The sequence below is a fragment of the Cricetulus griseus genome (genome assembly GCF_003668045.3).
Source record: "Cricetulus griseus strain 17A/GY chromosome 1 unlocalized genomic scaffold, alternate assembly CriGri-PICRH-1.0 chr1_1, whole genome shotgun sequence".
Classification (NCBI taxonomy): Eukaryota; Metazoa; Chordata; class Mammalia; order Rodentia; family Cricetidae; genus Cricetulus; species Cricetulus griseus.
This window is the reverse complement of record NW_023276807.1, coordinates 237451254-237462447: the sequence shown is the minus strand read 5'-3', so window position 1 is coordinate 237462447 and position 11194 is coordinate 237451254.

The following is an 11194-nucleotide window of genomic DNA, read 5'->3' as shown; positions in this document are numbered from 1 at the left end:
CAGTTCACCAGCCCTTAATTTTCAAGCATGATATTCTATGACTTTGACCCCTTGACATATCACGACCTCTGTGGTATGTTCTAGATTTTCTCATTTCATTCAATACACATGTGGTAGGATGCACAAGTACATATGGGATCTCATAGATTCCTCTATTATCCTTGTTATAAAATATGTAAAATTTAAGATAACATAGTTTTTCTAATAAATTGAGTAAAATATATTACAATGGTATTTTGATATAGTTACCAAAAATATAGGGATGGTCAAATTTGAATTTAAAGTTGGAATTAATTCATAATAACAATCCTTGTAGTCCTGAGGAAAAGCTTTCAACCTGAGGCAACCACAACATAGAGTTCACAGGTTGAAAACAGGTCACATAATAGAATTGTTCTACACATACACCCCTATGATGACTCACCACTTTGAGAACCTCTGATATTTGGATTCAGGAAAAGTTTAAGAAAAGTTTCTTATGAATATTTTTAGAATATTTAAGTTGAATATTGTTCTGCAATATTTGAAAGTGGTTTTAAATGCTGGAGTATCCACTGGCTAAAATATCAAGGATTTTTCTGTGAGACTGTGTCCACTAGTTAACATCAGAAGTTAAAACTATTTGTCTTACCAATATGAATACCCAATTATGAGCTAAACAAGAAGGACACCAACAAACATGTGAAATGGGACAGAGAAAAGCCCACAAGCTCTTAACTCTCCATAAAGAAATATAGGAAACTCTGTAAAACACAATGGAAGATATAATCTTCAGTTTGTTGCCAAGTGTCAAGTGCTCAATTCTGAAAACACAAACTAATAATATGTACCCTTTCAGTTGTATTTGGGAATATATAATATATAATATATAATATATATATATATATATATATATATATATAATTGGAACAAAATATTTGTAAATCTGGGAGATGCTACTATGTTAGTTACTGTCCTACTTCTGTGAAGACACTATGACAAAGACAAATTATTATAGAAATCATTTAATTAGGGACCTGATTACAGTTTTGTGGCTGATTCCATGATCACCATTGTGGGAAGTAGACAGGAATTACAATAAGGAGTAGTTAAGAGCTGACATTGTGGCAGTGAGAGAGAAAGACAAAGACAGTAGGACAAACATGCCCTGACACACATGGGGGCCTTGGCTAGATTTAAGCATTTGAAATACCAAAACTCACACCCAAGTGGTTCAAACACCACACAACCTAAACTTTCATAAATAGTTTCATGAACTGGTGACTATATAATAACATAAACTACATGGATTTATTTTAGGATTGTATATTCAAGTTAATTATAGATGATATTTAGTATTGAACATATTGAATTGTCTTGACTATCAGTAGCAGATTAGAATTACCTAATTTTAAGTAGAAGAGAAATGAATTGGATAGAAAATGTTCAAAAACACATAATCCCCCATTATAGTAAGAAAACATGATTGATAGATTTGTGATAATCAACATAAAAAAATCTTGACTGATAGTAAATGACAAAGCAAGAAATTCTAGAAAGGTGACAAAAGGGCAGCACGAGACAGACAAAATTTTCATCTAAGTAGCAAAAGGCATGAAATATCTCAAAATTATTAAAATATCGGTATATTAATGATATAATAAAGCTTGCCTGGAGATCAAAAGGCAAACCTAACCACAACCAAAGAAGCCAGGCAGTGGTGGCACACAACCTTAATCCTAGCACTCAAGATACAGAGGCAGATGGATCTCTGGGCTACATGAGAGTGTGTAGAGAAACAGTTTGAAAGAGAAACAGAGCTCACACTTTTGATTCCAGCATTAGAGAGAATATAAGCAACTTATTGCTGTCTCAGAGAGCAATCTGAATGAATCTGAGTAGCAGTGAAGTCTGGAGATGCAATCTGAGGTTTGGTGGATTGCCCCTTCGTTCTAAGCATTGGTAAAGAAGAAATCTCTAGGGCTGACTGCTTTGCTTTTCTGATATTCAGATTGAACCCCAATATCTGTACTACATGTTGTAATTTAAGAAAAGTGTCTTAGAGGCTTGGAAGAGAAAGATGCTATGGGACAGGTTTCAAGAAGACCTACTTTTTTTTTTAAAATCAGGGAAAGGGATCATAAAAGGGGCAAATGGAAGATGGGAGACAGGCACTTAAGGAAAAAGGAGAAAGGAAAGTGGGGCGAGAAGAAAGAGCAGGAAGAGAGGAGGGAACATACAGAAGATGGAGAGAAAAAAGAGAGAGAGAAGGCAGGGCCCTTTTCAAAGGGAACATAGTGAATATGCACAGGTGGTGTTCTTAGTGGCTGCAGCACAGGGCATATTCTCTCCAAACCCAAATCACAGTCCAGTCCAGATGCCTGAATACTAACATATATATACATTCTCAAATTCTCTCATTTTTAATCATAAAACAAACATACATATTCAGATATATTGTAATGATAAGTAGCTTAATACTTCTGAACAATTTTTAAAAATCTGTTGCTCCATTAACAGATTTATTTAAATTAATTAGCTCATTTTACAATATTTCTCTTGATACAATTGCAGCATATACATATATTTATATTTCACCAAATAATAGGCAGCACGTGAAACACAATTAACAAAGTAGCATTTACAAAACTGTTACTGTAAACATTTTGTTCAATGTTAATAATGTTTAGGAACTCTAAAATTCACAAGAATAGGCAAACTTACATTCATCAAAATAAGAAATAATGAATCATTCAAATGCATTTCAAAACATCAAGTAAGATCATATAATGCAATTTTCTAGCATATTTTGTAAATCAAAATTGGTTTCTACAATGTTATCAGTGGCAATAGATGAAACATTTATAATCCATAAAAAGGTCCTTATTGAGTATGTTTCTAAAGTGTTTATGTCAGTCATTTTTCTTTCAATGTGGAGTAATTGATATGTGACATAACATTGACACCAAGTGCTGTCGAATTACTACCCACATCTACATCTTCAATAATGAAAGTGTGGATAGTAAAATATGAAATACTTTCTCAAAGTAAAAATTTGACACCAAAGTAACAGATTTCATTCAGTGTGCACTTCTAGGCATGACAGTTTTTAATCACTTTAGTAACTGAGGATAATGGATGCTCAAAAATTCTTTCACAGAAAATGATCTCCATGAATCAAATTTTTAGAATTTAGTAAATTTATTAAAACAAGAACACTAATAAAATACTTGGTAATAAGAAGTGAGATAATTTAATCAATTCAAGCTTTATTGTGAAATGGTTTACCCCCTACCTTCAATAAAACAGATTTTGATACATAATTGTTAATCATTTTATCAATATTACCTTCACTAAGGTATCTTTAATAGCAAATGACAAGATATAAAATTTTATATTTGAACAGAATCAACACTGAGCAATACTCCATTGTGTAAATGTACATTTTCTTTTCTCAAAAGATTTCTACTTTGATTCCAATTTCTGGCTTTTGAGAATAGATCATCAGTGAACATGGTCAAGAAAGTTTCTCTATTACAGAATGATTCATCCTTTGGGTATATACACAAGAGTGATACAGCTGAATCTTAAGGAACAATGAATCCCTCCTTCTTTTTATTGTTTCACCATTTTTTATTTGAATTAGAAAAATAGATTGTTTTACATGTCATTCTCAGTTCCCTCTCCCTCCCCACCTCCTCTGCTCCCCACAAATAACACCCTACTTATCATATACCCTTTCTACTACCCAGGGTATGTGAGGCCTTCCATATGGGATCTTCAAGTTTGTCATCTCCTTTGGGATAGGGCCTAGGCCCTCCTCCATGTGTCTAGTCTGAGGGAGTATCCCTCTGTGTGAAATGGGCTCCCAGTGTCCATTCTTGTGCTAGGAATAAATACTGATCAAATACCATAGGCCCATAGAATGCCAAGGGATCCTAACTGACACCCATGTTCAGGAGTTCTGGAACAGTCCTATGCTGGTTTCCCAGCTATCAGTCTGGGGTCCATGAGCTCCACCTTGTTCAGGTCAGCTGTTTCTGTGGGTTTCCCAGCCTTAATCTTGACCACTTTGCTCATCACTCCTTCTCTGCAAATGGATTTCAGTTCAGTTCAGTGTTTAGTTGTGGGTATGTTTCTATTTCCATCAGCTTCTGGAAGAAGGCTCTAGGATGACATATAAGTTAGCCATTAATCTCATTATCAGGGGAGGGCATTTAAGGTAGCCTCTCTACTGTTGCTTAGGTGGTTAGTTGGTGTCATTTTATAGATCTCTGGACATTGCCCTAGTGCCCAATTTCTCTTTAAACCTATACTGGCTCCCTCTCTTATTTTTCTCTCCTCTACCTTCTCTAGCAGTGTGGATTTTAGGCTGGTACTGTTTTCTCTATGTGTAAAATCCATATATGAGTGAGTACATACTATGTTTGTTTTTTGTGACTGGGTTACCTCACTCAGTATGGTTTTTTCTAGCTCCATCCATTTTCCTGCAAATTTCAAGATTCCATTGTTTTTTTTTTTTTCTGCTGACTAGTAAACCATTGTGTAAATGTACCACAATTTCTCTATCCATTCTTCAGTTTAGGGGGCCTCTAGGTTGCTTCCATGTTCTGGCTATTACAAATAATGCTGCTGTGAACATAGTTGAAGAGATGTCCTTGTATTATTGTGCTTCTTTTGGGTATATACCAGAGTAGAATTGCTGGATCTTGTGGGAGTCTAATTCCCATTTTCCTGAGGAATCACCATACTGATTTCCAAAGTCACTGTATGAATTGGCAATCCCATCTACAGTGAAGGAGTGTTCCCCTTTCTCCACATCCTCTCCAGCATAAGTTATTATTTGAGTTTTTTTTTTTTTTTATTTTAGCCATTCTGACAGGTGTAAGATGGTATCTCAGAGTAGTTTTGATTTGCATTTCCCTGATGGCTAAGGATGTTGAAGACTTTCTTATGTAAATGAAACTGCCAGGATTTGGATAATATAAATAAAAACAAAAAGCTTGATTTTTTTTATACTGGATATGATAATCATTTCTGTCTTTTGTAATGTTTCCAGTCATTCAGATTTGCACTGTATTCTGCAACGTTCTAGTTGCTGGGTTTTTAAACCATAACACAAGATTTCTAGATCTCTAGCTTTAGATGAAATTGACACACTCCCTATTCTGTTATTTAGTTTATTATTTTTTTTATTCATCTGACATACAAACCTGAGTTCCTCCTGCCTTCCCAGTCCCACTCCCACATTCACTACTCAGAAAACGTAAGACCTTCCATGGAGGAGTAAACAAAACCTGGCACATTAAGTTGAGGCAGGACCAAGCCCCTCCTCTCTGCATGAAGAATGACCAAGGCATCCCAACGTGGGAAATGGGCTCCAAAAAAAATGCTCATGCAACAGAGATATATCCTGGTCCCCCTGCCAGGGACCCCTCAAACAGACCAATCTACACAAATGTGACTCACATGTAGAAGGCCTAGTTCAGTCCCATGTTGTCTCCCCATCTGTGAGTCTAGACTCAATAAGCTCTGATGACCTCAGGTCAAGTATCTCTGAATTTCCTCATCATGTTTCTGACAATCCCCCCTTGCTCATATAATCCATCCTCATCTCCTTAACTGGAGTCCCAGAATTTGACCTGCTGCTTGGCTGTGGTTCTCTGCATTTGCTTAAATCATATCCTTTATATAGGTTCTCGATGACAATTATGGAAGTCACCAGTCTTAACAGAGAAGGTTAGTTCAGGCACCTCTACACTATCGCTAGGAATCTTAGCAGGGGTCATCCTAGTGGATTCCTCGGAATTTCCTTAGCTCCAGGTTTCTCCTCAACTGAATAATGGTTGCCTCTCTCAAGATATCTCTTCCATTGCTCTCCCCGTCTATCTCTCCTCCATCTCAGTCATCCCTTTCCCTCATGTTCTCATTCCTCCCCTTTACAACTTCTTCCCTGCCCCAGTTTACCCAGAAGAGCTTATAATTTCCCCTTTCCGGGGTGATCCATGTGTCCCTCATAGGCTCCTCCTTGTTATCTAGCATCTCCAGAGCTGTGGATTGCAGTTTTGTTATCCTTTGCTTTACATCTAGTATCATTTATTAGTGAGTACATGCCATGTTTGTCTTCCGGGCTAGGGTTACCTCACTGAGGAATTTTTTCTATCTCCATTCATTTTCCTTTAAATTTAATGATGTCATAGTTTTTAATAGCTAAGTAATACTCCATTGTGCAGTTGTACGACAATTTCTGTGTCAGTTTTTGATAGGGAGCTTTCAATTGAAATCAAACAACTTCTAAAGTTGGAAAGCATAAACTCAAGTTTAATCATTATTAATTCCATAAGAAAAGGATTGAAGTTATATTTTCTTCTGCTGCTAACTGTTGATAAATATTATTTTAATATTATATGTTTAATGTATTTTCAGATATTTGCAATTTCTCTTTCATACAATTAGAAGTACAATTAGGTTCTTTGAAAACTTTTAAAGCCTTTTATTTATGTAATTTACTTGTTTTAATTAATGACAAAATTTTCTTTTACTAATATTCTATAAAATGTCTACTTTGATGTATACGGTATTTGATGTATCTGAGTATGTATTTCTTGGGCTTTTCAAAAGTATGTGTTTTCACTGTTTATGAAAAGCCAGTACATATAATCCTATTTGGCTAAGCAGGATAAATGGACTAGGCAATCCTTCTATATTGAACTATACAGCCAGCTCTAGGAAAAATAAATTAATCTATGTCATGAACAACTAATTTATCAATTATGCTATCACAAACTTAGAAGAATAATATATTTTCAAACTATGCATAGACATTTATATTTTTTCTAAAAATGTATTGATATTATTGTAAATAAGTATATACTCTTATTAGTCATGGTTCTCTAGAGGCACAGAAAAAATAGAATAATCACACTCATATATATATATATATATATATATATATATATATATATATATATATGCTAATATGCATAGCTGTTTTTTTTTGTATATGCTGGAAAACTGAAAAAGTAGACTCCAGTGTCAATGAAGGAATGGCTATGCTGAAAAAGCAAGGTCAAGAAGGTTACAGGAGGCTCACAGAGCTGGCTTTAAGCCAAAACCTTTAAAGGTCATAAAAAAGCTTACAAAGGTGGGCTTTAAACCGATTAGTTCAGGGCCCATGGCCCTTTACAACAGTTCTCTTCATTTTTAGCCACTATGGTCACCCAACATCAAATAATGCCTAGGTACACAGAATATGGGTATCTGTATGATGTGTTCTTATATTTGATTTGTCAGTATTTTGTTGAGTATTTTTGCATCAATGTTCATGAGGGAGAGTGTTTTTTGTATGCAACCAAAAGTTGGACACTGTATTTGTATCCATTCTGTTAACCTGTGTCTTTTTATAGGCAAGTTAAGACCATTGACATTGAGGGATATTAATGACCATTGATTGTTAATTCTTTTGGGGGGATTTGCTTGTGGTGGTGCTATTGTGTGGATTTCACCCCACATTTTTTTCTTTTGGTGTTTTGCAAAGTGAGATTATCTATTACCTTTGTGTGTGTGTGTGTGTGTGTGTGTGTGTGTGTGTGTGTGTGTGTTGTATAGTTATCTTCCTTTGGTTGGGGTTTTCCTTCCAGTACATTCTGTAGGACTTTGTGGTATGTATTTTTAAAATCTGGTTTTGTCATGGAATATCTTCTTTTCTCCATCTATAGTGATTAAAAGATTGCTGGATATAGTACTCTGGGCAGGCATCCATGTTTGCTTAGCATTTGTTGAACATGAAGGACATTCTGGCTCTCAGAGCTTCCATTGAGAATTTAATTCTAATTCTGATAGATTTGCTTTATGTTACTTGTCCTTTTTTCCTTATCTGCTTTTAATATACTTTCTTTATTCTGTAAGTTTGGTGTTTTGATTATTATATGGTGAGGGGACTTCCTATTGTGGTCCAGTCTATGTGGTGTTCTATAAGATCCTTTTACTTTCATAGGCATATCCTTGTTTAAGTAGGGAAGATTTACTCTATGATTTTGTTGAATGTATTTTCTGTACCCTTGAGCTGTATTTCTTCACCTTCTTCTTTACTTATTATTCTTACATTTGGCCTTTTCATGGTTTCCCATATTTCCTGGATATTTTGTTTTAGGGATTTGTTGGACTTGAGATTTTCTTTGGTTGATGATGGTATTTGCTCTAGAGATCCTCATCACCTGAGATTCTCTCTTCCATCTATTTTATTCTACTGGTTATGCTTACATCTATAGTTCCTGATCATTTACCCAGCTTTTCTATTTCCAGCATTCCATCATTCTGTGTTTTCTTTATTTTTTCTATTTCAGCTTTCAAGCCTTGAACTGTTTGAATTGTTTTCTTCACTTGTTTGGTTACCTTTTCTTGGTTTTCTTTGCATTCATTAAGAGATTTGTTTATTTCTTAAAATTTTGGTTTGTCATTTCCTCCATTTCTTTAAGGGATTTTCTCTTTTCATCTTTAAGGGTTTCTATCATCTATATAAAGTCATTTTTGAGGTCCTTCTCTTCTGTTTTATCTTTGTTTGGATGTTCATGTCTTGCTGGTGTAGAGTCCCTAGATTCTGGTGGTGTCTTATTGGTCTTTCTGTTGTTGAGTGTGTTCTTATACTGTCATCTTCCCATCCTTTCTTCAAGTAGGTGAAGATGGGATCTCTCCTATTCTCTAGTCTCCCAGCCTATCATAGGTCAGGCAAGATGTCAATGTGAGCAACAATGGATGATCTGGCCTATCCTGGTGTTCTTCTCACTCAAGCAGAGGGCATTTGGATGCCCAAGACTTAAGAGGAGGGCAGAGGGCATGGAGAGGCCAAGAAAGTGTGGCCAGATTCAGGGTGGTCTGTCCTGCCAAGGCAGGTCTACTACATGTCGAGTGGACACAGGAAGTTCCAAGGAAAGGATGGGGGATGTTGGTCCCAAGCAGTACCCACACTCACCTCAAGTAGAGGGTGGAGGGCATAGGCTATTTTTTAACTATTCTATTGTTATTTTACATCATATATCTTGAGCCCATTCATTTACATGCTACCTGTAATTTTAACATTTTAGAATATGTGTTCAAAAGATAATTTGCAAAATATGTAGAATTAACTAATTTTATAACATATCTATAATATTTTTAGCTATAGCACAGATTAGCCCTATGCATATTAAGTTTGTACTCTATGACATATGCATGTATTGTTAATTTACTTCCTTTGAAAATAATGTTTCTACCAGCATATTCAAACATTGAAGGTACTCATGAAACTACATACCTGAGTTTCAGTGAGTTTAATGTTATGAAAAATTATGTTTAAAGCTTATCAAAGTAATCAAACAAATGTTTTAGGCTCAAAAGATTTTTCTTTGTTTTATTTTTTGTTTACTGTGAAAGGATGCCAGAGTCTTTCAGTATCTTAATGCATGTGGCTGCAAAAGAGCATTGTTCTCTGTCCTAGACACAAGCTAAGGACAGATTTTCTAGATTCCCTTCCAAATATGTCCTTATAACTGAGTTTTCATCAATAAAAAGTCCAATGAGTTAGATACAAATTCTTTGGCCATAATAAACTTCCATGCTTTATCCTCTCTTCCAACACTAGCCACCTGGTTGATAATACCAAATCTGAACTTAGGGGCATATCATAAATACACAAATCTACATGAAAATGGAAACACATTTGGCTGGGTTTCACAGTGAATCTGTCGTATTAACTACAGTCTCTTTAATATGTAGAGGTTCTATTTGAAATGGAGTGCTGCCAAAAGGAAAAATAAATAAATAAGGCATATGGTATGAAATCAGTATTCTAATACACAATATTGATATAAGACACAAATTCTTGTTTATGCATTGTCAAAACATACAGAAAATTATTTCCTGTTATAACACAAAATAGGCAGTTTTCTTTTGCTCTTGCTGCATCTTGGAAAGGATCCTGCTAAAGCAGATTATTAATAGTGTGGATGGGTTACTTTCACATTGCTAAAGGAAATATTAAATAAAACAGATTAATGCAGGCAAAAAATCTGGTTTTAAACAAAGGTGAAAAGGCAGAGACTGAGGCAAGTGGATATTGAATTAGAAAAATCTCATAGTATCAGGACAAAATAAATACAGAAATATTTCTGTATTCATCTTTCAGAAAAGTTGAAAAATGAATTCTAAAACCAATCATGCTGTCTGTGAGGCATACTGTTTAATTTTAATGACTAGGTATCCAAATGTTACATTGATCAATTAACTTTGAAAGAATGGTGGTGCTGCTTGAGACAGACAAGAATTAGACATTTCATAATTGTAATAAATTGGTTGTATTTTTGCTCATCTTATGGATGCTACATCTCTTTAAACTAATTGTCCATTATAATATGTTGCCTGGAGCTGTCCAGTGTCCTGGATAGTATATACAATTCCCAACTACAATAAAATTATTTCCTGCATTCAGTGGAATGCCAATGGGCATAGCTTATGTTACATAGAAGAAAAGTTAAAAAAAAAATTGTTCATTCCAATCAACGCTTTCATTGTACTGCAAAGAAAATACTCCAAATAAAATCTGCTTCAGTAGGCTGGGCCTATGAAACAGAATCGCAAACCTGACCTGAGGCTTATTTATAGCCTGGAGCAAGATCAGAACTTCTACTAGCTCACAGACAGAGCACAATATGATAAGGAAATCACTTCTTTTTACAGCAAGAGTCATTGAAATTTTAGGGTTCTTTTAAGCATAATACAATTAAAGAGAAACAGAATATTATAATTTGTAATGCAACTAATACAAGTGTAAAGAAACTGACTTCTTTCCTAACATTCTGTGTAGTAAAACAAATATATGTTCCTTTGGCTAATATCAAGGTGAAGCTGTGTGTAACCCCAGGACAGTAAATTCCCAATCACTCTCATCTGTTACAGCAAAATGGCCTCATAAACAAAGAAGGCCTCCCAGAGTGCAGTCTCAGCCACTGGAGAACACTGAATAAGAACACATTCAAGATCAAAACTTGAATATCCATATTGTTTATAGAGGGAAGTGAAATCCCATTCAGGGAACTGCTGTAGTGCCATTCATGCTTTAACTACTCCAGCAGTGCTTTTTGTGTGGCAAATCAATAATATCAAGCTAATCCTCTGGGAAAGAGAAGTACATTAATGGACACTATAAAAAAAATGAGAAGTCCAAAATCTTACTTCTCCA